Consider the following 27,561-nt stretch of genomic DNA (forward strand, 5'->3'; position numbering starts at 1 on the left):
AACCAGGCAAGGACTTGGAATTCATTTTGTTCACCTCACTTTTTTTTTTTCCCTCCAGTACCAGGGATTGAACTCAGGACCTTGCACCTGTGAGGAAGGCAGCGGCACTACTGAGCTAATTCCCTGGCCCGAGTTGGTTTTGTTTCATCCTTGCTCCCTCAAATCTGACTCAAGGTCCTGCCGTGGTAGCTCTCACTGGGGTCTATATGTATAACTACAGTGAATGTCCTTCAGAATCCTGATCATAAAGCCCATTGGAGGAGAACTAGCTTGAGGGAAGTAGAGAGTCCTGGGGTGTTTTGTTTGTTTGTTGGTTGGTTGGTTTGTATTTGGTACTGGGGATTGAACTCAGGTCCTTGAGCTTGCAAGGCAAGCAACAGAACCACTGAGCTAATTCCCTGGCCCTGAAGAATCCTAGGTTTTTTTATGACCTTGAGTTTTGGGTGTCTTTCGATGCAGGCTATAGATGTTGTTGGACATGGTATAGAGTGTGTGGAGAGGTTTTGGCTGGGATATAAATTCCTGCATTTAACCTAGGTGCACACAGGTATATATGTATGTATGTATGTATGTTTGTATGTGTGTATGTATATAATTACTGGACTGCCTTAGGAATCCTAAGCTCCTTGGAGTGGGCAGGGGGAAGCTTAGTCAAGTTCTCAAAGTCAGAGTCAGTTGAGGTGCCTGCAAAAATTGTAGATTGGTGGGACCCACCTTCAGAGTTTGTTGTTGTTGTTTGTTTGTTTGTTTTGGTACTGGCAATGGAACTCAGGACCTTCTGCTTGTGAGGTAAGTGGCAGAACCACTGAGTGAAATCCCTGGCCCCCTTCAGAGTTTTTAGTACCATAAAACCAAGTAGACCTAGAGGTGTAGCTCAGTGGTAGAGTTCTTACCTAGCAAATGTGAAGTCCTCGGTTGGATTCCCAGTGCCAGAAAAACATATTCTTTTTTTTTCAGCACTGGGGATTGAACTCGGGACCTTTTGCTCGCAAGACAGTTGATTGAACCACTGAGCTAAATTCCCAGCCCCAATAATTTTACTTCTTTTTCTTTTTTGTTTTTGTTTTTTTAGGTACTGGGGATCGAACTCAGGTCCTTGTGCTTATGCAGCAGGCAGCGAAACCACTGAGCTAAATCCCTGGCCTAGAAAATCAAAGAAACAACAAAACAGAAAAAAAATTGTGAAGGACTGAAAATGCATTAAGAATGCACTGAGCTGATCATTTTAAATAAGGCTAAAATCTTAAATTTTATTTACATTAATTCTATCATTGACCTGTCTCTGAGCAGTCAGAGTTACAATAAGTATAATAGCAAGTAAATCTGTACGTGACAGGAATGACAGCTCTGGGTCAAGAGCTGGCCCCAGGTAGAGCTCAAGAGATGACACCTGTTGTGTAGTTGCCAGGAGTTCTGGCTCTGCAGCTGATGGGGAAGAGGTTATAGGTCCTGGCTCTTGCTGTGGGGCCACAGCTTGTGAGGCAGCTGCAGGTAGAGCAGGCATGAGCTCTGCAGGTGAGACTTCATCGGGGCCTGGAGCTGGCACTGCAGTTGCAAGGGGAGAAAAGATGAGTAACTGTCCATATACCTCCCAGGCCAAAGCCTCTGCCTGTCAGAGACAGCTGTGTGCACCAACACAGCCCCAGGAAGTAGAAACTTTTTCATTTGATGTAGTCCTATCTATTGATTCTTGCCATCATCTCCTGTGCTATTAGAGTCCCATTCAAGAAGTCTTTGTGCCTGTGGCTTCAAGTGCTTCCTCTGTGTTTCCTTTTAGCAGTCTCAAAGTATCAGGTCTTAAACCTAGGTTTCTGATCAATTTTTAATTGATTTTTGTACAGGGTGAGGAGATAGGGATCTTGTTTCAGTCTTCTACAACTAGACATCCAGGTTTCCTGGCAGTATTTGTTAAAGATGCTATCTTTTCTCCAACATATATTTTTGGCTTCTTTGTCAAGAATCAGATGGCTGTAGTTGGGGGAATTGTTTCTGTGTCTTGAATTCTGTGCCAGTGGTCCATATGTATACTTTTGTGCCAGTACCATGCTGGTTTTGTTACTATGGGTTTGTAGTATAATTCGAAATCAGGTATTGTGATGCTTCCAGGCTTGCTCTTGTTGATTAGGATTGCTTTGGTTATTAGGGGTTTTTTGCATTTCCATATGAATTTCAGTATTATTTTTTCTAGTTTTGTTAAGGCTGTCATTGGTATTGTGATGGGAATTGCACTGGATCTGTAGATTGCTTTTGGTATAGCCATTTTAACAATATGAACTCTGCCAATCCATCAAAATATAAGAAGCCTTTCCGTCTTCTACTGTCTTCTTCAATTTCTTTCTTCAGTGTTCCACTGTAGAGGTCTTTTATTTCTTTGGTTAGATTGATCGCTAGGTATTTTTTTAAGTTACTGTGAATGAAATGGTTTTATTGGTATCTTCCTCAGCTAGTCCATTATTGGCGTATAGAAAATCTACTGTTCTTTTAATGTTGATTTTATTTTATTGTTGTTGTTGGGGTTTTTTGGTAGTGGGGATCGAACTGGGGACCTTGTGCTTGCGAGGCAGGCTCCGGAACCACTGAGCTGAATCCCCAGCCCTGTTCTTTTAATGTTGATTTTATATCCTGCTACTTTGCTGAATGTGTTTATCAGCTCTGAAAATCTTTTGGTGGAGCCAGGTGTGGTGGTACATGCCTATTATTCCAGCGTTTGGGAGGCTGAGGCAGGAGGATGGCTGTGAGTTTGGGGCCAGTGTGGGCTCTAAAGTGAGATCCTGCAGAGGAGCCATCCTCCTGGTCTGAACTGTTGCGACTGCAGTCGCTGCCCCTCTCAGGATAGCTGTGACTCGGGGAGTCCCACTCTGGTACACACAGGAACCTCTTGCGCCCCCAATAGGGAAAGTGCTCAAGGGCCCCGCGCCTGGGGGCTCATCCTCAGCTAGGAGGGAGGCCCGACCGTCCTTGGTCGACACCTCCAGCTCTACGTTTCCGCTCGGACCCCGGTGCCATCGGCACCCGGTTATCAGATGCATCCGGCGGTGGGGGCTGAATGCCCGCGCCAGCTTCTCCGCCTCATCACGGGCCCCGAACCGATAGGGGGCCACCACGAAGTGGTCGAGGACGAGGATTTCTCATTCAAATCCACCATCTCGAAGTCGTGGTCACTGCTGTCGCCCCCCTGGTCCGCCCCGGAGGCATTTGGCTCACCCTCCAAGCCCCGCCCCGTCCCGACTGGGTCCCCAAGGATCGCTCCTCTCCCGCCGCGGCGGCGCGTTGGGAAACAGGGCCATCGCTGCCGGGGGCGCGCAGTCCTCCCTGGGCCTGAAGAGGAGGCGAGGCTGCAGCAGGTGCAGGTGGATGAGGGCCATCAAGCTGAGCACCGCGCCCCCTCCGTCCGCCACTCGGGGCCCGGAGCGGGGAGGGGGGAGGTCCAGGCAAAAGTAGGGGTTTGGCTCGGCCTTCCCCGCCACCTCCTGGTCGGGGCACTCGGGGTCCGGGCCGTCTCCGCCCCCGCCCGCTGCATCCTCCTCTTGGCCAGCGGGGACCGGATCCTCTGCCGAGGGTCCCCCGCTGCCACCATCTCCACCCTCCGCGGGCCCTCGGCCTTGGTGGTCCAGCTTCTCGCTGGCCCGGGCGGTCTCCAGGTAAGAGACTTTGAACTTCTCCTTGGCCAGCCGCTTTGGGTTAAGTTTGCAGCGCTCCAGCTCGCGCTTCATGTCCACCCCGACCCCGGCCTCATGACTGGAGCCTGCTCCCCAGGGAACTCGGCCTGCCAGTGGAGCTCAAACTCCTCTGGGTTCCACATGCTGGGCGTCCCTTCTGGCCACCCCAGGCCGGACTCCTCAGCGCCACCGCTGAGTGGTGTTGCAGGGCCCGCTCTGGGAAGCCGGAGCTGGCTGGTGCAGTCACCAGCCCGTCGCTTCAGCACCTGTGAGGAAAAGAGGCTCAAAAATAAACTCTCAATTTTCATTTTTATCTTTTCTATATGAGATGCCTGCATATATGTTGCTAAATATATTCTCCGAGGATTGGAGTATTTTTGTACAATGAGAATTTTATCAGTATTCTTTTTTACATTTTTAAAAAATTATTTTTGTTTTTGAGACAAGGTCTCACTGTGTAGTTCAGGCTGGACTTGAACTCACTATGTAGCCCAAGCTGGCCTCCAACTTGCAGCAATCCTGCTGCCTCAGCCTCCTTGCTGGGATCATAAGTGTGCACCACCACACCCAGCTCTTTTTTCTCTTTTTAGTGCTTGGGTTTGATCCAGAGCCTTCTTACTGAGTATATCCTCAGCCCTTAAATGCAAAAAAAAAAAAAAAAAAAAAAAAAAAAATGGCTTTTAAGTAGGATCTCAGTAAGCAGCTAAATTGCCTAGGCTGAACTTGAACCTGTGATCCTCCTTCATCAACCACCCATACTGCTGGGGTTACAGACATGAGATATCCTTATTGTTAATGTATAAAACTTGTGTGTATGTATACGGTACAGTGTGCTGTTTTCATGTATGTATACACTGTAGAAAGACTTGATCCAGTCTTTATATCAGTCAGTTTAATAACGTACAATTTTTTTGTGGTGAATAGAATTAACAATCGCATTTTTTAGCCTTTTTGAAATACATACTTAGTAACTGTGGTCACCACGCAGTGCAGTAGATCACTAAATATTTCCTCTTCATTTTGACTGAGGCTTTGTATCCATTGATAATCATCTTCCTTTTCCCATTCCTTATGGAATTCCATCACTTCTAAAGTCCAATTAAAGCTACTTGGGGCACATTGCCCTCCAGGTAGACCAGGCCATGGTAGAACAGTATGATCACGGCACTGGTTTTTTGTTTTTTTTTTTTTTCATTTTGGAGGATTAAATCCAGGGCCTTTGCAGGGTTCCTCTTTCCCCACAGCCTTGCCAGCATTTGTTATTAGTTGATTTCATGATACCAGCCATTCTTTCTGGGGTGATGGGAAATCTCAGTGTTCTTTTCATTTGCATCTCTCAAATGATCAGTGATGTTGAACATTTTTTCATATGTTTATTTGCTATTTCTACTTCTTTGTCTGAGAAATGTCTGCTCATTTCAGATGCCCATTTTTGGATTGGGTCTTTAAATTTGCAAGGTCTGATCTCTTTAAGTTCTTTATAGATTTGAGATAGTAGACTTTTGTCTGAGGAAGAGCAGGTGAAGATTTTTTTCCCACATTGTGGGTTGGCTCTTCACACTGCTGGTGGTTTCTCTTGTGCTGCAGAAGCTTTTTAATAAGAAGAGATCCCACTTGTTGATTGTTTGTGCTAGTTCATGGGCAACTGAGGTTTTGTTCATAAAATATTTCCCTACACCAATGTCTTCAACAGTTCTACCTAACCTCTGTTCCAGCCAATTCAGCATTTCTATTTTAATATTTAGATCTTTAATCCATTTTTATTTTAGTTTAGTGCATGGTGAGAGATATAGGTCTAGTTTTAAACTTTGACAAGTTGAAGCTCAATTTTTCCACACCATTTATTAAAGAGGCTATCCTTCCTTCAGCGAGGGTGTTTGGCCCCTTTGTCGAAGATGAGGTGGCTGAGTGTGTCTGGAGTTGTTTTGGCATCTTCTAATCTGTTCCACTGGTCCTTGGGTCTGTTTCTTTCCCAGTACCATGCTGTCTTTATCACAGTAGCTTTAACAATGTGATTATAACAAGCAGTGTTTGCTCTAGATCACTTATAACAGAGGCTGTGCTGTTTGGGCTGGTTCAAACCAATACCTGTGGTCTTCTGAGGAGGACATCATCTGTTATAAATAAACAACTTGAACAGTTGTGAGGAGCCAGCAGGTTTCTCTTTCCCCCAAGGAAGGAAGCGCCAGTTCTGAATCCTACCATCTCCTGCCTAGCAGCTAATCACACTGCAGAATGTGTTCCAGTGTGGAGCCTGTAGGTTGGGATTGCTGGACAGTTGTCATTGATCAATGTCTGTTGGGGAATCTTCATCCTCTCAGGCTGTTTGAACCAACTGCCTGGTAACAACTCACACCCCAGACACAAAGACCTTCAATGCCCAATGAACCTAAAGGCCTTGTGCCCGGACCCCAGGCACTAATCACAATCCTAAAGGACCAAGCCCTGGTGGGAACAGCTTAGAAAGGAGGCTGAACTTCATGCTTGTGCCCTATGATCATTTCCTAAGCTCTCAGGATGGACATTTGCCCTACTCTCATATCCCACTCTGTGCCACAATGGTCACTGAGGATCTCAGGTGTTCTTACCTGGAACTGGAACATAATTCCCCAAGCAGTGGATGTTATCTTCCATAGCAGGCTGGTCAGACCCTAGCCTGATGGGTGTCATTCCCAGGCTGGAGGCCCAGGACAATAGTGCCTCTCGACCCCGCGTTCATAGATTGCAGATACTTACTTCAGTATATTGGCCTCCGTGACCCCTGGAGACTCTCAGATGTGCTTTTTACCTTGTGTCCTGGTATAGTACACTGAGGCACAGGATTAATTCTAGGCAGTCAGTGAGATCCCAGGCCCAAGAAGACCCCTCCAGAAGGTGGCTTCCTATGAACTCCGTGGTACCCTGTTGGGACTGAGCACCATGAGGATGTGGTGAGAACAAGGTGCTGTGGAACCCCCGGAGCGGGGCAGATCTTCTCTGATGTGTGGGTTTCAGTGACTGTGTGGGTGTCTGCATGTCTGTCTTGTGTTGATCAAGAAAAATCCCTGCCTGCTGTTGCTAGGGCAGGGCGGGGCAGGGGGTACTGATTGTTTCTGGCAGAGCAAGGGGACACTATCCTGCTGCTACCTTCCCAGCACATGTTCCAATTCTGTCATTCATTTGTTGTTCCCTGGCCTGACTTCCCCTATCCAGTCCCGTCCTTGTCCCCCAAGGGTCCCTGGGCCCTGGGATGGGATCACAAGAGGAGGACACTCTGCATGTGCAGCTACCAATATCTGAGGATCTCTGGTCTCTGCTATCACCCAGCAGGTGTGGTGAATGTCATAAGCAGGTGGCAGCCATTGCCTAATTCAGTGCCTTTTTCTGGTCCTCTTTTCTTTCTTCCTCCTCTCCTCCCTTATTCCATCCCTCAATCATTCCTCCTCCCATTCTTCCAGGATACCCTCACGAGGCTCTCATCCTTGATTTTGCTGAAGGCCAGCTAGTTGCAGCTGGGTGTCCCTGGAATGGCACAAGTGCAGCGAGTTGACGACTCTCAAGGAGACGGCCCCTCCCCTGCAGTATACATCTCTTGACAGAGATACCAAATTCAACCAAGTTCTAAAGGTCACCAGTCACTGCACAGGAGCAGATTTTGGAATTTGTTTCTCAGAAACACTTAGTGAAGCTGGCTGAGGTGTGGAGCCTCTGCCATCCCAGAACTCTGGGAGGCTGAGGCATGAGGATCACACATTCAGACTTGGCAGTTTCACTACATAGTGAAATTCAGTGTTAACATTTTTTTAAAAACCCAAAATGCCTTGTAATGCAGCTCAGTGAGATGGCCCATACTGAGATCCCCATAGTGAGACAAAACGTATTAACTTGTAAAATGACTAAATCAAGAGGAGTCTGCAGTGTCTACGGGGCAAGACTGGAGCAAATTCCACTAGGAAACTTCAGCCTATGGTGTCCAGAATGCTCTGAAATTTTACATTATTAAAAATAAAATTTAATCAAGATCTAGAGAATGACCATCTATCTTCAAATAGGAGAGGTGGGAGTGTGCTGTCCTGCTCCTCTTTCCTTGAAGAAGTGAGAGACAGCCGGGATCATTGGCCCCCATGTATCCCCCAGAGAGACTGTAGAGCTGCATTTCCTAGAGGGCACCATGGAATTCTGTGTCCCGGATATTGTTCGTTCTGCCCCTTGGGCCCTGCAGATGTGACCCTGTCTCTACTGCTACTTCTGTGACTGTGACCCAGAACCTTCACTGCTCTTAATGTTTTTAAAAAATGACATTGACCCCCGCCCCTCCTGCACAGGCGTGCTAGGCGCACAGCGGCAGCAGCGGCAGGAGCCCAAGCCTGAGCCCTTAAGGGTGAGCCGGGTGAGCCAAGCCTGCTCCGGGCGGGCGGCGGCGGCAGCAACGCTGCTCCACCATGTCAGCGCACGTGAGTCTGGGCCCACCATGAGCCATGGCCATGTCCGTGAGCACCGAGGAGGATGACTATGAATCGGAGCCGGACCAGAATCGGGCAGTGGGTCGGCCCAAGGGCAAGCTGGGCCCGTCCTCCACAGTGAAATTGGCTGCCAACCAAACGACCCAAACGACGGCAGGAGCTCGCAGGCACTGGACGAGATGCCGCAAGTGCGAGGCGTGCCTGAGGGCAGAGTGCAGAGAGTGCTACTTCTGCAAGGACATGAAGAAGTTCGGGGGCCCCGGGTGGATGAAGCAGAGCTGTATCATGTGGCAGTGCATCGCGCCAGTGCTGCCCCATGCTTCTGTGTGCCTTGTGTGTGGCGAGGCAGGGAAGGAGGACACAGTGGAAGAGGAAGAAGGCAAGCTCAACCTCATGCTCATGGAGTGTTCCATCTGCAATGAGATCATCCACCCTGGCTGCCTCAAGATTAAGGAGTCAGAGGGTGTGATCAAGGACGAGCTTCCAAATTGCTGGGAGTGTCCGAAGTGCAACCACGCCGGCAAGACTGGGAAACAAAAGGGTGGCCCTGGCTTTAAGTATGCCTCCCACCTGCCCGGCTCCCTGCTCAAGGAGCAGAAGATGAACCGGGACAACAAGGAAGGGCAGGAGCCGGCCAAGCGGAGGAGTGAGTGTGAGGAGGTGCCCAGGCGCAGGTTGGACGAGCACCCCAAGAAGGTGCCAGTGGACAGCATCCTGCGCTGAAAGTCAGATAATGTGCACCTGAGGAGGAAGGGGAACTATGAGAAGCCCCAGGAGCTGAGCGCAGGCAAGTGAGACTCAACACTGCAAACATCCCCCGGTTCCTCTCACCTCTCGCCGAGGTCCCCTCTAGGCAGCAGCCTCAGTTCCTGGTGGAGATCCAGTCTCACTTACTTCGAGGAGCAGCTAGAGCCTGGCAAAGAAGATAAGCTTTTCACGAAAAAGCGGAGGTCCTGGAAGAACACTGAGGACCAGATGCCACTGGCTACCAAGACTCTGAGGTGCTTCCAGCAGGAGCCAGAGGATGATTTGCCTGAGGCACCCCCCAGAAGCAGGGACAGGGACCACTCATGCTCTAGCTTGCCCACCGCAGGGCCCAGCACTGAGGGGGCCGAGGGCTCGGAGGAAAAGAAGAAAGTGAAGATGGTGCCGGAAACAGCTTCCCAATAAGGAGCTGAGCAAGGAGCTCAACCACTAGATCCAGAAAACAGAAAGCAGCCTGGCCCACGAGAACCACCAGCCCATCAAGTCAGAGCCCAAGAGCGAGAATGAGAAGCCCAAGCAGCCGCTGGGCCTCTGTGAGTGCCCCCACTGCTTCAGCCAAGGGCTCAATGGCACCCCCCGGGAGCTGCAGCACCCACCGGGGCACAGCCTGTGCAGCCCGCCTCATGTCATCTCCCGGCCCCCACCCTCTGTGTCCCCACCCAAGTGCATCCAGATGGAGTGCCATGTGATCTGCCCACCCCTCATCAGCCCCCCACCCGACTCGCTGCCCCTGGATGATGGGGTGGCCCATGTCATGCACAGGGAGGTGAGGATGGCCGTCTTCAGCTACCTCAGCCACCAAGACCTGTGTGTCTGCATGCAGGTCTACAGGACCTGGAACAGCTAGTGCTGTGATAAGCGGTTGTGGACCCGCATCGACCTGAACCACTGCAAGTCCATCATGCCCCTGATGCTCAGTGGCATCATTCGGTGCCAGCCCGTCTCCCTCGACCTCAGCTGGACCAACATCTCTAAGAAGCAGTTGAGCTGGCTCATCAACTGGCTGCCTGGGCTCCGAGACTTGATGCTGGCGAGCTGCTCCTGGATTGCAGTCTCCACACTCTGTAGCTCCAGTTGTCTGCTGCTCCCGACCCTGGCTGTCCCGTGGGTAGAAGGGCTCAAGGACGCCCAGATGTCCCCGCCCACAGATAACAGGCTGGGTCAGATGGACAATCAGAGTAAGCTCCGGAACATCGTGGAGCTGTGTCTGGCAGGCCTGGACATCACAGATGCCTCCCCATGACTCATCATCCACCACATGCCCCTGCTCTCCAAGCTGCACCTCAGTTATTGTAACCATGTCACGGACCAGTCCATCAACCTGCTCGCTGTGGTTGGTGCCACCACCCAGGACTCTCTGACCGAGATCATCCTGTCAGACTGCAATAAGGTCACTGATCAGTGCCTGTCCTCCTTCAAACGCTGTGAGAACATCTGCCATATTGACCTGAGGTACTGGAAGCAAGTCACCAAGCAAGGCTGTGAGCAGTTTATTGCCGAGTTGTCCGTGAGTGTCCCATTCAGGCAAGTCAAAGAAAAACTCCTACAAAAACTGAGTTAGTCCAAGGATAAGCGTGTAAATACAGGGCAGGGCAGGGAGTGGTGGCAGGGAAAGACGTTATAGCCACGGAGGGCTTTGTTTCCCACTGGAACTCTGGACCGGGACTGCAGGCGACAGCGATTCTGTGTGCAGGTCTCACCCAGGGAGTGACGGCTTGCCCCTCACCAATGAGTGAGGGGGCACCTGCTCTGCTCTGCATGGTGACCATGCTGCTCTCTGGACCACTTCTCAGGTAGCCTTGGGAGGAGACGCTCTGGTCAGGAGAGGAGGGCTCACGTGGGCGTGGGGTTGGGGGTTGCTTTGGTGATGTTTTTGTTTGGACACCCAGGTCCTTGCAAGGTCAAGGGTTTTGGTGTCAACATAATGTGGACCACATGCCACATCTGCCGCCATCCTGACACATTTTGTTTGATTATGCAGAACCATTTTTGTACAAATTGTTTAAAAGTTATTTATGCAAGGTTTGAATGCATACCAGTGTTTTTATTGTCTTGAGATTGCCAACCTTCCTGGTTTCCTTCAGGTAGGAGAGAACTCAACCTGTACTTTATCAACACAGATGTGCCCAGACCTGAGCCGGCGGGCAAGTCTTCCACTTAAAAGCATGTTCATCTGGAAGCCAGAGCCCGCTGTACACATCAGGAAGCCACACAAGCATGTTGTGGATAGATGTAAATTATAGTCAAAGTAAGACCTGTTGCCAAGTTTCCTCCATAAAGAAGTCACTTTTTTCTCAAGATTGTGCAATTGAAACTTCAGCCTTTGTGCTCAGGATGGGTTTGCTCCAGCATGAGCTCTTGTACCTCACATCGACCTAATTTATCCCGTGAGTCAAGGAGTAGAACAAATGTCCCCACAAGGTGGGAAAAAAAAATGACACTGACAGATGCAGATGTTTCCTTCAGATCTGGTATGGGGAGAAAATTTGGAAAGAGTCTAGAGCAAAAGTTGCTGAGACAACTGTCACAGTGTAGGCACTGAAAATGTCAAGGGATGGAGGATGACTGTGCCATGTTCCCAGTGCATACATGAGATGACAGGAGAGCTGTGTTCTGCCAGACTCCCCATCCCGCAGCTGAGCGATGCACACCTGAACCCTAGGATGAAGACACAAAGGAGGAGCACCCGGGGGAGAGGTCCCTGTTCCTCTGTTGGATGACTATCTCTGTGTCTTTCCTTATGGTGCTTTCTGTATTTTACTGCAAAACTTATCTCTTGTCTGAAAGAACACTTCATAATTTAGTTTGTGATGAGAAGTCATGGGAATCTATCTAGGATTTTCCTGTCCTCCAATAAGCAAGATTGAACAGTAGCTTCCAAGATTCTGCAGCCAAAGACCAATATGATTGCAGTTTTGTGAAAAATGTAGAATAGACTAATTACAAGGACATAAGATGAGTGGATCTAGCAGCAGGGGAGAAGGGAGGAAAGACCTTTGCGTATTGAAAATGTCTTGGAACTGGACAGTGGTGAAGGTTGCACAACATTGCGAATGAATGAGAATGCACTGAAAATGCAGCAAGTTGATCATTTTAAACAAGACTAAAAGCTTAAATTTTATTTTAAATAATTCTATCATTGACCTGTCTCTGGAAAATAAGAGTAACAATAAATACAATAATAACTAAACCTGTAAGGGAGAGGAATTGCAGGTATGGGTCAAGAGTTGGCCTCAAGTAGAGCTCAAGAGATAGTACTTGCTGTGGAGCCACCAGGAGCTGCAGCTCTGCAGGTGGTGGAGAAGGGGTTTCAGGTCCTAGCTCTTGCTGTGGGGTCAGAGCTGGTGAGGGAGCTGCAGTTGCAGTTGGCACGAGGTCTGCAGGTGGGACATCAGTGTGGGCTGGAGCTGGCACTGCAGTTGCAAGAGGGGGAAAGATCACCAACTTTTCTTGTTCCCTTCTGGGCAAAACCCTCTGCCTGTCAGAGACAGCTGTGTGCACCGACACAGCTCCAGGAAGTCCTCCCAGCCTGCAGCCCCCTACTGACTGCTGAGTGTCTCAATGTTCATGGGTCACTCAACAGCTCACAGCCTTGCTGTGTTTCAAGGCCTGTATCCTCTCCACAGTTCCATTCTACAGCCCTCTCACCCTGGGGCTCTTCATCAGAGGACTCAGGAGGCACCAGGTGGTCCTGGAGAAGCTCATCCTGGGGATGCACCTGGGATTTCAGCTCCACCGAGGAGTCAAAGACAGAAAAGGTGCACCTGGGGAAGACAGGTAGGCAACAAGGTGAGAGGCCTGGCCTTTAGATCCACACTATCTTCCCAGGGCACCTGTCAGTATGAACACGGGGGCCTCCTGCCCAATCTGTGCAGTGCCAGGTCTACAAGCTCCCCACCCTGAAAGGGACAGTGCAGTCCCAGGCAGCCCTGACAGGCTGACAGAAGGCTCCGTGGGAGTCAGTCCCTGTTTAGTGGTGTGATGGCTCTGTTTCTTCAGGAAAGCCTGACCTCTGCCTCTCCTCACTGGCAGATCAGCTCCATGAGGACAGGGATTGGTATCTGCTGTGCCCTTGCCCTCAAGGGCACAGGGCTGCTGCATTAATATGTGAGATGTGAGGGGTCAGTAGGAGTCTGTGAGTAGGAGTGAGAGCTGAGTCTCTTGCTCATGCAGTAATGGGTCGCTCAGTTCTCTGTGTCTTTTCTGGCCACACTTGCACTGCTTGTATCCACATCTGTGGAGGCCAGGAAAGGGTGGAATCTACCTTAGTGTGAGAAATATCTGAACTGTTGCCCAGGGTGACTTTGTGGCCCCCAACATTGAAACCCAAAAGGGCAGTGATGGCATCTGCTCTGCTTCTAGGATCATGGTCAATGTTTCTGCACATAGTGTCTCTTCATGTACATTCATGGATTGAGGGCACCCACCTGCTCTTGTTATCCTGGAAGTCCTGCCCCAGGGTCTCCACTGGGGTGTGGGGAATCCCTGCCTGCACCATGCTTACTGTGCAGACCTCTGCCAAGCTCTTGGTTGACTGATTTCCAATCTGTGATGAGACAGTAGAGTGTCATGGAATTAGTGTCCCCTCCCCCATTACTTCCCAGTAGAGTTTGAGGCTAAAGCAAGCAACAGTGACACTCCAAATGGTCCATATAGGCTCATGCCAGAGGGGGCACACGAGGGGCCCAGCAGAAAAGGGATTGTTATACTAAAAGTTGAATTTCAGAAGGAAGCCTACAAATACTAGCATTATGTAACCAGCTTATTAGCTGCGTACAGGATGTATATAACTCCATGCATGAAGAACAACAGCCCATGTGTCCTGAAACAACCTCCCCTTGTAGAGGTGAGAAAACAGAGTCCCATCCTAGGTGGCCCAGTCCTTTATGAGGTCACACAGAATGTTCCCCAGGTTTCTGATGAAAGGCAACCATGAAAGAATCAGGTCTGGTTTCCTTACCTAGTAAGGCAGAGTGGCTGTGTTCACCGTCTCCCTTATACAATGTCATTTAGCCAATAGGGACCCCATCCTGTGACCTGCAGGGCCTGCATAAGTTCTGTGAGACAGCAAGTGCCAGAGAAATGACAGAGTAGCATGGGCCTGATGTTTTGGGTTGAGCTCGCCTCTGCAGATGTGATGCTGTGTAAGAGCTGGAGACAGGGTGCCAGGACAGTCGGGACAGTGCCCCATGGACTCCTGGACCCAGGATTTACGATGAGGTGAAATGCCAGAATGAAATCGTGTCAGGAAGTGAAGTGACTTAGTGTCCATGTTCCTATTCTGATGCTCCCACCAACGTGAAGACAGTGACAGTGCACCTGGCCAAGTGCGTGGCTGAGTGGAAAGAATGTTGAGGTTGAGAAGAAGAGACCCCAGACTCTTTTGGGACCAGGACCATGGGCCCTCTGTTTATCAAGCTTTGGAGGAGGTGCTGAAGTTGTTATTTAGCCCCAAAGGTCCTCTCAGTTCTCCTCTGTTCACACTCACACCCTGCACCTGAGCGGGCCTCTGTTGTTACTGTGGGGCCCACTATCTGGTGTAGGCACATGGCATACAGGCCCAAGGCAACCTGCTCCAGGCCATTGTGCTACATACAGCTCTGTGGGGACAATGCCCAGCAGTTGGTAGGGAAGCATGAGGGTGTGCTAGACCATAATTCATTTTTTTTAAACTGTATATCCTTTTATTGGTACATTTTAGGTATACAATATAATGACATTCATCATAGGAAATTTGCACCTTTACATACTCTCTTGGTTCTTATTTTGTCCCCCTTCCCCTGCCCTCCTTTCAACCCCTCTCTCCCTCCCTATTTACAAAGATATTGTTTCCTTTTTTTCATTGTCTCATATTAATTCCATTCCCTTCTTTCCTTACCCCTCCCCCTCCCGCTTACCCTTCCCCTTTGCCCCTTTTTTCCCTATTTCACATTATCTCTATTATACCTTTTAGCCATTATTTACACTTTCACGGCAGGGATTATTACAACCCCCAACTTGAAACTATACTACAAAGCTACTGTGATAAAAGACAGCACGGTCCTGGCAAAGAAACAGACTTGAGGACCAGTGGAACAGATTAGAAGATGCTGAAACAACTCCAGACACACTCAGCCACCTCATCTTTGACAAAGGAACCAAACACCCTCACTGGAGGAAGGATAGCCCCTTTAATAAATGGTGCTGGAGAAATAGGGTTTCAACTTGCCAAAGACTAAAACCAGACCTATATCTCTCACCATGCACTAAACTAAAATAGAAATGGATTAAAGGTCTAGATATTAAAACAGAAATGCTGAACCGGCTGGAAGAGAGGTTAGGTAGAACTCGTGAAGACAGCGTAGGAAAAGATTTTATGAATAAAACCTCAGTTGCCCGTGAACTACCACAAAAAATCCACAAGTGAATTCTCTTCTCACTAAAAAGCTTCTGCACAGCAAGAGAAACCACCAGCAGTGTGAAGAGACAACCTACAATGTGGGAACAAATTTTCATCAGTGGTCCATCAAACAAAGGTCTGCTATCATGAATCTATAAAGAACTTAAAAGAATCAGACTTCCCAAATTTTAGACCCAATCGAAAAATGGGCATCTGAAATGAATAGAGCATAATTTGTGCAGTTGTTGCTCCAGATAACCTTGTGCTCCCCACACAACCAATAGACATGTCACAGGCTTCTGCCTCAGGAGGACAGGAGATGCCAATGAGGCTGGGGACAAACACTTGGGCTCTGCCTTTCTCCTGCTGCCTGCCCTGTCCAGGGTAGGAATATGACAGGACCCTATGCTCACAGCCTCCCAACACCTGGTCCTATCCAGGAGGACTTCTCTCAGGACACTGTCCCACCCCCAGCCATGACACAAATACACTGAGGATGAAGTGTTGGTTGTTTAGGGGGACTCACAGTGGTGATCGGTTCTAAATGTACCTGTCCAGGTATCAGTGGCTCCAAGTGCCTGGTGGCTGAACCTAGGGACACCTGCCCTGGTCTCTCTCTTGTCTCTGGGCATCTAGGGGCTGGGTCTGGTGAGACCTGCCCTGTGCTGCCCATGACTGTTGGGTGGTTCCTGATGAGGGTCCTGAAGCTTCTGGGCTGAGTGAACCATCCTCTCGTTGCCAAGTGGTTTCCCTGTGTAGGGTCCTGAGGCTGTGACCAGGAGGCCTGGGAAAGCAGGACAGCATGTTCGCTGCTGGCTGTTTTCAGCCAAGTGACTGGGGAGGCAGCTGTTGCTAGACTGTGGTGCCTGGTGACAGGGCTCCAAGTTCTGTTTGGACCTGTCACCAAGGAAGTGAGGTCATGTGCTGGGGTCCTTAGCTGAGCCCTCCTATAAGAAGACACTTACTGATAAGAAGCTCCCCATTCTTTTCACAGTGGAACAAATCTGTGTGCTTCTTAGAAACACCAAATGTTTAACTAGAAAAGCTGCCTGTGGTTTTAGACTCTGGTGAACTTTGATGATTTAGTGCAATAAATACGTAGATGCTTAAATGTGGCAGGCACAGTGCAAAGTGTGCTTTTCCATTCAGAGGGTCCATTCTCTCTGAAGATGCAGGGCTCACTGTCATCACTTGAGATCTGTCAGATTTTAGGACCATTTTCCTTCATGAGTTGATTTCAGTTTCATTTCAATTCCAATAGGGAGCAAGGAGTTGTTCTAAAAGTCTCCATCATAATTTTCCTCAAAGGGCATAAAAGTTTTAAATGATAACCCCTGCATACCTAGAAGTAAAGGATCCATAGCAAGTTTAAACTTCAGGTACATATGGATGATTACCTATTCATACAGAGATATTCAACTCATTCATAAACTGTAGTACTCAGTACTATGACAGTGTGTGAGTAAGGACAGCAGGCGGTATTTGCAAGGTGAAATCTTTTTAAATCTGTAGAGATCATCACCGCAATGCTGATGAAGGACACATGCACACATCAGCTGGAAATTTTTCTTGTGGCTGCTGTTATCACTTCCTGTCCTCCCATCCCAAGCAGACCATGTGCTTGGTGTCCCTGGTGGATCGTTTGCCTTTTCTAGAGATGATGGAACTGTAACCCTTCAATAGCAGTGTTCTTTGGTAGGTCTTATTCAAGCAGTGTCACCATGCTGCGTCCCCCCTCTGCCGCTGCTTGTCAAGTGGCGAAGCCATTGCACGCCATTGTGTGGATGAACCACAACTTGTTCATGCATCCATCTGCTGATGGCCATTTGTTCTGTTTCCAGGGTTGACCATTCCCATACACATGTTTGTAGGGACATAGAGTTTTATTTCAAAGGGAAAATACTTAGACGTGAAATTGCTGGATCATATTGCTGGTATATGTCTGACTTAGAAATTGTTGAAGTATCTTTTGAAGTAAGTAAAAGCATTGTTTGAGGGGTTTTGCTTTGTTTTGTTTTGGTGAGGATTGTGAAACAGTGTCCTTGAATTTTTAGTGTTTTCTGATTTGATTTTGTGTAATCAGCCTGAGAATAAGCTAAGAATGTTATATAAAACTAAATAGCTGTGTTTTGGAGAAAATTTTTTAAAGGAAAGGATAAAAATCACCTATAATTTTACCAACCAAAGCTCTGCCAGTTTTCCTTGCTTGCATATGTGCTTTGGCCAATGCACCTTCCATCAGGTTTACTACCATGTAGACATTGGTCTACTGTTAGGTATTTGCATTATTTCAAATTTTAATTTTTAACCTTTTGAGATGGCTGCAAATATACTACTAAATATATCCCGTAAGGACTTGGATATCTTAGTACGAAGAAAATTTGATCATTCTTTTTCTGAAATTTTTCTTTGTTTGTTTTGGACTAGGATCTGAACCAGCAGTTTCTTTTTCATTGTTTTTTTCAAAACACTTTCTTTATTTTTCATTTTAATGTAACACAAGTAGATATTAATAAATAAAGTATGAAAACACTTCTACAGATAAAAATTTCACAATGGAAAAATAGAGAATATCAGTGGTTATTATACTATGTTCAGTGATCTCAAGGATTTCTACATGAGCTATATTATCATGCACTTTTAACATTTGTTGTTTTTTTTTAAATTTTGAGACAGGCTCTAACTAATTTACTCAATGTTTCAGGTTGGGTTTAAACTTGATATACTCCTTCCTTAGTCTCCCACAGTGCTGGGATTATAGGTATAGGATATTACTGGCAATTGACAATAATTGTAGATATTTATGTGATACAATGTGCTGTTTTGACCTATGGCTATTTTCTTGAAAGATTTAATCTAGTTAATATATCTACCACCTTGCTTACCTACAATTTCTTTCACAGTGACTATGATTATAGTTCCCATTGTTTAGCAGTTTTGAATGGTATACTTCTTATTTACTGTGGTCACCGTGCAGTTCAGTAGATCATGAAAAATTTCTCCTCCATTGTGACTGAGACTTTGTATCCTTCGATGAATATTTTCCTTTTCCCTATCCCTTTTGGAATTTGATCTTTTTTTTTTTAAGTTAAAGTGCCCAAGAAAGGTGTGAAGGTTCAAGCCACTGGGGGCACGCTTCACTTTAGAAAGACCAGGCAATGACAAAACAGTACCCTGCACTCCCCCACTGTCCCGGGTTTTATTTTTTAAATTCAGTTTCTGGGGATTAAATGCAGACCCTTGCACTGAGCTATATTAACCCCTATTTAAAAAATTCTTTTTTATTTTGAGCCTGGTTCTCCATAAGTAGCTACATTGCTGAGGTACACTCGTCCACATCTATGTGTGTATGCAGGTTGATGGTTATGGACATGTCATTTTCAAAACTGAGATCCACCCTGCAGGCATTCTTCACACATCATGTATTTTCTTTGTGATCAGATTCTTTGACCTCTTTCCCTGTGGACCCAGAGAGACCCAGCTGAGCATCCCCAAAGCTTTCTCTGGTTCCCATGGCCCACACTGATCCAGCAGACCCTCTACATGGAGGTTAGGGAGGGTCCCGGTTCCTTCCTATGTCAAACAGTGCTGTGAACAACAGTCTTGAAATCTTAAAAGGTTGCGCTGCTCTCTATGTGGGATAAATCTCTAGCCTTGGCCCTGTGAGGTACAAGGACACATGTGTGGACCTCTGATGGGAGCTGCCGAACAGAGCTCTGCTCTGCCGCCTACATTCTCACCAGTGCTGTTCAGCACCAGCCATAAAAACTGCCAGTCAGATGGGGACACAGGACATCTCAGCGATGTGTGCCTGTGTGAATCCACATTGAGAGACTGAGCATTTCATACATTGTTGGCTGTATGTGGTTGTTCCCTTTTGAATTAGAAGAGTTTGTCTTCTCTCTCACAAAGTGGACTTGTGAGACCTGTTTGTACCCCTGCAATATAGACCCTCTATCTGGCTGTGGGTTCTAAGGTACGCTTTTCTGGTGTAAGTTAACTTTCTAATTTCCACGTTTTCTTCTTCCAGTTTTACCTGAGGGAAGAGTCTGTCTTTTTTTCCCCTGCCTTATAACACTGGAATCATAGAAAAGCTCTTCCAACATCAAAGGATGATGGCATTTACTTTTACTGAAAACTCTCTGGGTTAGGATTAGGGTTAGGGTTAAGCTCCCCCCTGCTAACCTCCTCTCTGAGTAAAAAGGTTTTTTAACCTTTGAATTCCAGACAGTTGATCCTTCTCCCTGTCACACTGTTGTGATCCTTGTGCAGGACTAGATCTCACTACTCATCCCTGCCAGGCATCAATGTCAGCTCAGCGAGGCCTTCCCAGCTGCCCCCATCGTCATCTCAGCCCTCTCTCATGGCACCTGCTTTAGTGGGTTATAGCACTTGGTCTTCCCTTTCACTGCATTCTTTAGTGCTTTGTCCATCTCCTTGTCCAGGCTCTGAGCTTCTGAAAGGCAAGGACAATGTTGGCCTTTTTCTGTGCAGATTCTAGGCCTAATTCAGTCCTAGGAACAAGGTGAGAGTGTGAGGCATTTGAATAAATTAGAACATCTCAGAACTATTGTGGTTTTGTTTGTCTTGTTTTTCACTTTTTGTTTGTTTGCTTTGCTACTGGATATTAAACCCAGGGTTGCTCTACCACCAGCCTACATTCCAAAGCCCAAGTTTTGTAGGCTGCGCTCAAATTTGCAATCCTCTCTGTTTCTGCTCATAACAGAAAAGTCAGTTTTCATTGGTGGCCTGAATGGCCAGAATGGCCAGATCGCCTCTGATGTCTCTCCCTGGCTCCAAGTTCTCAAATAGAGCCGAGTAGACACAGCCTCCCCTGGTGGGCCAGCGAAGAACTGCACCTAAGGAGGAAAAACCACCACCCAAGACAGATATTTGCTTCAGTGACTCGAAAGCCTCAGCTAACCAGGACCCGTGGGATCCAAGGCCATCAGAAGGAAAATGTGGGTGTTGAAGGAACTGAAAGAACAGTTGAATGGCTGGAGTGGAGGGAACAAGGGGAAAGAAGTAGGAGATTAAAACAGGCAACACTTATGTACATTTTCCAACAATCTTCTTAAGGCAAAATTGTGACCATGTGTGTATAACTAAAATCATTTTTAATATTTTGCCTATGAAATATTTTGGGAATAAACTTGCTTTGTACATTCAGTTTCTGAAAGATAAAGTGCTTTGTATTTTGTTGAAGTCAGTATTTTGTACCAACATTTATAGTGATCCACTTATGTTTAGTGATGAAACCAAACATGAACATGCTGTTTTTGTCAGTTGAATGTGGAAGGAATTTTTTACTAGAGACGAAAAGCAGTCTTCCGAGCACAATATTAACCCTAAGGGTTTTATCACTGAGCTGCTCATATCATGAACTTTCATGGCATAAATTTGGGGTGCCAGGAATACTTTCCATGTTGGATACTGAGTTATTCTAATGCTTTCTAACCCAGGGCAGTAACTCCTTGGGCTTGTCACTGTTCCTTCTCAGACTCATGCTGGTTCCTCAGCATGGTTCTGTCACAGTAACAGTACTCCCTCCCCCCACCTTTAGAGCTATCCCCACCTACCTTGTTTTTCCAGCCCTCAAATGACATGGCACCCTGTTGAACTTTTCTTCCCAGTGTCAGCCCATGTTTCAGGATCAAAGCTGTCCTCTTTGGAGATGGATGATGTCTCTCCTCTAGTAATACAGTGGTTCCTAGTTTGTCCTTCCCCTTCCCCTCTATTAGCACAGGCAGCTTTTGCTGCAGTATTAGAACACAATAAGCATTGGGAAACTGAACCTCCTCTGAGGGCCTTGATGTTCCCACATTTCTCTATGGTGGACAACCCCACTTTGCTCAGTACTTTAGCCATATTCCAGAAATATACCCTTTCTTGTAGACATTTTAAGGTCCACCATTTTGGGGGCCCACACCACAATTCCACCTTTTCATATGTTAGCATGGAATCTTGGTAAAATCTGACCTTTGAGACTAAAGAAATTGAATTGGGCAGAACACTTAGGCTTGACTCTTGAGTGTCTCCTTTTAATATGGAATGTTTCTGGGCCAGTTCATCCCAGCTCTTATTGATTCATATGATATGTTACCTTCACTTTGCATATTATGTGTAAATTAGAAAACAAAAAATGTGTGGATAACATTGTATGAAATAAACCTGGTCTTATGTTTTTCTCTAAAAAAAATAATAACAGGCAGGCAGTTAGGTCGTGTAGATCATTGGAAAGACTCTAGGTTTTTAATCGAAGTGAGATTGATGTGGGGGCATTGCTTTAGGTTTTTCAGTAGAGAAAGGACAGGATCTGCAGTGTGCTGTGAAATCATCTGTTAACATAGTCTTCCAAGGGCCATCTCATTAGCATAAACTCAAGTATGGTCAAAAGGAGCATATGGTGAATAACAAATGATGTTCTTCATTTCTATCATTCAGATAATTCCAAAGATTTTCAGAGCTCTGTGCCAGAAAATGAGGATGGAGACCAAATATGTATTTCTCTCATGTGTCTATTAAAATAGTCATGTGTTTGTGTTGTTTATGCTATTAGTATGATGCATCACTTTAATTGAATTTTGGATGTTAAGCTAACCTGCACTATGGGGACAAATCTCACATGATGTAGTGTAAAATTATTTGTTACTAAATTGTGAGAATATTTTTTGAAGATTTTTGCATTGCTAGCCATAAAAGACGTCTCTTGTTTTCTTTTTGTGTCATGCCTTTGTTTTTGATACACTGCTTCCACTGGATGAGCTAGAAAGTGTTCTGTACTCTTTTATAGTTTGGAAGAGCTTGCAAAGAATTTATATTAATGATTCAATTATTTGATAGAATTAACCAGTGAAATAATTGTCTTGGTCTTATTTTGTTGGAGGTTTTACAGTCACTAATTCAATCTCGATATGTTATGTTTATCTGTATTTGTCATTTTTTCTTGCATCAGTTTTATAGCTTGTATCTTTCTAGGAATCTATATATTTCACAAGTTATCTAATTTGTTGGCATATGGCTGTTCATAATATTCACTTATGATACCTTTTATTTTGGTAATTTTTTCTTTTGTAGCACTGGGGATTGCACCCAGGGTCTCATGCATGCTAGGCAAATGCTGTACCACTAAGCTACTCCTCCAGTTTTTCCTCCCTTTAAAAACATTTAGATTTAGCTCAGTGGTTCCGGCGCCTGCCTTGCAAGCACAAGGTCCCAAGTTTGATCCCCAGTACCAAAAAAACCTTTTTTTGTGTGTGTCAAGGTCTTGCTAAATTGGTCAGGCTGCCTTTGAACTTGTGATCCTCCTGCATCAGTGTCCTGAATAGCAGGGATCACACGTATGTTCCACTATGCCTGGCATTTCCTTTTTTTCTTAGTCTAGTTAGTTAATTTTGTTGAACTTTAAAGGGACCAACTCTTGATCTCATTGAGTGTTTTCTATTGTTTTTATGGTCTTTTATTTATTTTTTTTCTCTACTCTTTATTAGGTCCTTCTTTCTGCTTGCTTTGGGTTTGGTTTGATCTTATTGTTCTTCTTAAGATGGAGGCTCAGGTTATTGATTTGAGATATTCTTTACCAATAGAGACACAATTACCATTTCCTTCTGAACATTGCTTTAGTTATATCTCATGCATTTCAGTATGTTGTGTTTTTGTTTTTATCCATCCTGAGCTATTTTCTAATGTATGTTATGATTTTCATAGACTTATTAGTCATTTAATAGTGTATGGTGTTTATTTTTCCACACATTTGTGAGTTTTCTGACTTCCTAATGTTATTGATGTCAAATTTCATTCCATTGTGGTCAAACATCATGCTTCATATGATTTCAATATTTTTAAATTTAAATAAAGCCTGACTTGTGGCTTTCCACATGGTCTATCCTGGAGACTGTTCTATGTTCATTTGTCAAGAATATGTATTCTACTGTTGCTGGGTGAAGTGATCTAGCAATGTCTAGTTGACTTGTAGTGTTGTTCAAGTCTTTTATATCCTTATGGATCTTCTATTTATTTTTTCTTTCCTTTATTGAAAATGGGATATTGGAGACTCCAATAATGATTATTGAATTGTCAATTTTTTCCTTCAGTTTTGCTTTGTGTATGTTTGGGCTCTTTTAGGTAGACCATATGTTTATAACAGTTATATTTCCTATAGGATTGATGATTTTAATATTATAAGTATCCTATTTTATCTCTAGTAACTTTTAAAAAGAATCTATGTTGCTTCTTATTAGTATAGCCCCTGGAGCTCTCTCATGGTTGCTCTTGCATGGTATGTATCTGTACTTTTTTTCGTCTTTTTAAACTTTCAAACTATTTATATCTTTGAATTCAAAGTACATCTCTTGCACTTGAGTCTTATAGTTGAATCCTGTTTCTTTAAAATCTACATTGATAATCTGTCTTTTGATTGGATTGTCTAATATATTTTTATTCTACTTTTATTAATATGATTTGATTTTTGTCTAATGTTTTGTTTTCTGTAAGTCTCATGTTTTTTCTTTCTTGGTTTCTTCATTGTTTTCTTTTTTATTAAGTGAATTTTTTTATTAAAACATTTTAATTGCTTTGCTGATTTTTAAATTTATAGTTTTCAAGATATTTTCTAAAAATTGGTTCAGGGCTACAATATACATCATAATTTATCAGAATCAATGTCAAATTTACACTATCTTAATTCCAGTGAGATACAGAAATATCACACCTGTATAGCCCTATTTCCTACTCACTGTTTTTTACACTGTTATACTTTATGTTTCATATATGATAAAAACTGTCACTACATTGTTATAATTATTACTTTTTATAGTGTATAACTTTTAGAGAAGCTGAGAGATCAAGAGGAGCAAGGATGTATTTATAGAGTTTCTTTTATTTGCCATTCCTGGTTCTCTTAATTTCTTTCTATGGCTCCAAGTTACCATCTGGTATTATTTCCTTACTTCCATACAGATTTTACCACCCATCTCCTTTGTACTGTTATTATTAATTGTATTTGTATATATTATAGGCCCAATACACCTTCCCCACCCCACACACATTATTATGCTGTTTTTCTTGTTGTTTTGTCTTGTTTTTTGGTGTTGGAGATTGAAACTAGGGACTTACACATGTGCTACCTCCTCAGCTCCTGGCAAATGTTTTTAAGTCAGTTAGGAGGAGAAAGGAGAAAACAACACTGAGATTCTACCTCACCCCAGAAAGAATGGCTGCTATCAAGAAATCAACCAATAACAAATGCTGGCAGGGTTGTGGGGAAAAATGAACCCTTCTCCACTGTTGGTGGGAGTGCAGACTGGTGCAACCACTGTGGAAATTAATATGGCGTTATCTCAAAAAACTAAGATCAGAGGTCCCATTTGACCCAGCTATTCCTCTGCTGGGTATCTTCCCAAAATAAATAAAAGAATCATACCACAGTGATATATACTCACCCATGTTTATAGTGGCAGAGTTTGTAATAGCTAAAGCTTGGAAACAGCCCAATTGCCTATCAACTGGAGACTGGAAGATTTAAAAAAAAAAATAAAATGGAGTACTACTCGGCCATGAAGAACAAGAAACTAGAGATATTTATAGCTAAATGGAAGCACATTGAGGCGATACTCTTTTTTTTTTTTTTTTTTTTTTTTTTGGTACCGGGGATTGAACTTCAGTCCTTGCGCTTGCGCAGCAGGCAGCAAAACCACTAAGCTAAATCCCGGGCCCTTGAGGCAATACTCTTAAGTGAACTAAATAGGACAATGTGAAAATACTGAATAGTTTCTCTGGTGTGAGAAACTGAAAGTGTAAATAAGGGTCAAAATGTATAATTGATAATGTGAAATAGGAAGAAAAGGTCTAAAGGAGTAGGGGAAGTGAGAGGGGTAGGGGAAAGGAAAGAAGGGAAAGGAAAAAATATGAGAAAAGGAAAAAATGGAAGCAAAGTCTTTGTAAATAGGGAGGGGTGGAGGGGTTGAAGGGAGGACAGGGAAATGGGGAAAAGCAAGAACCAAGATACATCATGTAAAGGTACAAGTTCCCAATGATCAATGTAACTGTATTGTATATCTAAAATGTACCAATAGATGTAATAAATAAAAGAGGAGAATGAAGAAATACATACTTATGCTGTTTTTTATACTTACATAAAGACCTTCAGTAGAGATTTTTGTTTTTTCTAAAAATTTAATTTAAACAATTAAAAAAATTTTAACCTAGAATTATTTGGTTTTGAAACATATTTTTGCTGGATATAATATTTTTAGTTGACAGTTTATTTTTTTTTCAGTACTTTGAATAGGGCCAGCTCTCTGCCTTCTGGTATCTGTTATTTCTGATTAGAAGTCAACAGTTAGTCTTACTGAGATTCCTTTGTGTGCAAGGAACTATTTTTCTCTTGCAAAATTTTGTTCTGCTTGCAAAATTTTCTTTTCTCTTTCAACATGTTGGCTATGATGTAACTGAATATGAATCTTTGTATTTGTCCTACTTGGAGTTAGGTGAGCTAATTGTTTGCAAAGATTTGTTTTTAAAACAATCACATTTGGGAAGTTTTCAGTCATTACTTCTTCAAATACTTCTTTTTTTCTAGTCCTTTACTCTCTTTACTTCCTCTGGTATTATCTTTATGCACACTTTTGTGTGGATAATTGCATTTTTTCCTTGCAGATCTGTTTATTTTTTCCTGAACGTCTTTTTCTCTATGGAGTCTTTCTTCTGTCAGTTGAAATTTACAACTGAACCCTTCTAGTAAATTTTTCATTTTAGTTATTTATATTTTTCAATTCAAAAATTTCCATTTGGTTCTTTTTTAATAATTTATGTCACTGTTGATATTCTCTATTACATATGGCATTGTCCTCATATCTTCCTTTAATCCTTCAAGCAATGCTTCTCTTAGCTATTTGAACTATTTGTAGTACAGGTTGAGTATCCCTTATCTGAAATGTGTGGGTCTACATGTGTTTCAGATTTCAGTTTCTTTGGGGGGGGCTGATATTTACATATACATAATGTAATATCTTGGAGAGGGGACCCATGTCTAAACAGGAGATTCATTTATGTTTCATAAACATCTTATACATGTATCCTGCAGGCAATTTTACACAGCAAATTTCATGTGCCTGCATTTTGTTCCTGACCATCTCACAAAATCTAGTGTAGAATTTTCCACTTGTCATATCATGTCAATGCTCAAAAATTTTCAGATTTTGGAGCATTTTGGATTTTAGATTTACACATTAGGGATATTCAACATGCAGGTGCTCCAAAATCTTTGCAAACCTTAAAGGCAGTTTCTTGTCTCCTTAAAGGCAGTTTCTGTCTTCATCTCAAATCTTTTTTGTTTGTTTGCTTCACAACTGGGCATTTTGGATAATATATTGTAACAACTCTGAATACTGATTTTCCCTCCTAGAAGGCTTTGTGCTGTTGTCATTTTTTTTACTTGATCATTTATTTGTCTTGTGACTTGGTTAAGCTTGTTCAGTGAAGTCTATTTTCCTATGCCATTGCATAGTCTTTGTTTGCAGTTCACAGTGATCACATTCATCATGGGAAATTTGTACAAGTACATAACACGTCTTAATTCTTTTTCTGGTCTCCTTCCCCTACTGTCGCTCCAACCCTTCTCCTCTCCATTTGCAAGAGCTCTATTTCCACTTTCCCCCCTTCAATTCATTTTTTCTTTAAATCCTTATAAATCAGACACACAAATTTAAATGCCTTTAATAGTTTTCTGAAACTATGGTCTCGGGCATGCTCACTCCAGGGATGATCGTTTAGCCAGGCTCAGTTGGACTTTCTCTTCCTCCGATGTCCCTGTAAGTTTCTGTCTGGTCTACCTATTGTTCTTTAGTAATTGAAAGCTGATTGCTCTATTGTTTTCAACAGTCCTTGCAAATACAGTACATTGCTCCACAGTCTGATCCAATTAAAGTCAGTCCTTTTTCAGGGCAGGAATTTTTGAGGACAGATTTTGAGGCTCATTTCAACTTCGTGAAGGCTCTTAGCTGCCTCCTTGTCTTTCCTAGTCATCTCTATTAAACTTATAGCTAATCTACCATTGTTCTCCTGGAGCTATTTGTCCCCTCTAAATGCTCACCAACAAAACCTTTACTGTTGATGAAAATGACCTTGGAGTTGCACTCCCACACTTTCTCTTGCAAATAAAGCCAATCTGCTCTGGTAGAAATATGGAGCTCAACTCTCTGTTCTGACTCTTCCCCAGGGCACCTCTGCACCATTGCTTTGGGGAATGTCTAGGTTCATTTGTGCAGTCATACTAGACTACAACAGACTGGGTAATTTATAAAGACCAGAAATTTAT

The 27,561-nt window shown here is 44.4% G+C and overlaps 2 long non-coding RNA genes and 2 pseudogenes across 2 annotated transcripts in view; 2 read left to right on the forward strand and 2 right to left on the reverse strand.

Annotated features, from left to right (window-relative positions):
* Positions 1-27,561, forward strand: part of LOC147829730 (uncharacterized) — a 51,360-nt gene that overhangs the window by 2,485 nt on the left and 21,314 nt on the right. The gene's annotated exons all lie outside the window — the stretch shown is intronic.
* On the reverse strand, positions 2,647-3,713 carry LOC110346937 (uncharacterized; annotated as a pseudogene).
* Positions 3,124-27,561, forward strand: part of LOC147829731 (lysine-specific demethylase 2B pseudogene) — a 35,926-nt pseudogene continuing 11,488 nt past the window's right edge.
* On the reverse strand, positions 11,569-13,538 carry LOC147829732 (uncharacterized). Its single transcript, XR_015448596.1, has 3 exons — positions 13,294-13,538; positions 12,515-12,630; positions 11,569-12,279 (listed from the first exon to the last, which is right to left on the reverse strand). It is a non-coding gene; the product is annotated as an uncharacterized LOC147829732 (long non-coding RNA).

Source organism: Heterocephalus glaber, unplaced genomic scaffold, assembly GCF_053883595.1.
Source record: "Heterocephalus glaber isolate CG9 unplaced genomic scaffold, H.glaber_assembly_v1.0 deba00000474, whole genome shotgun sequence".
NCBI lineage: Eukaryota > Metazoa > Chordata > Mammalia > Rodentia > Bathyergidae > Heterocephalus > Heterocephalus glaber.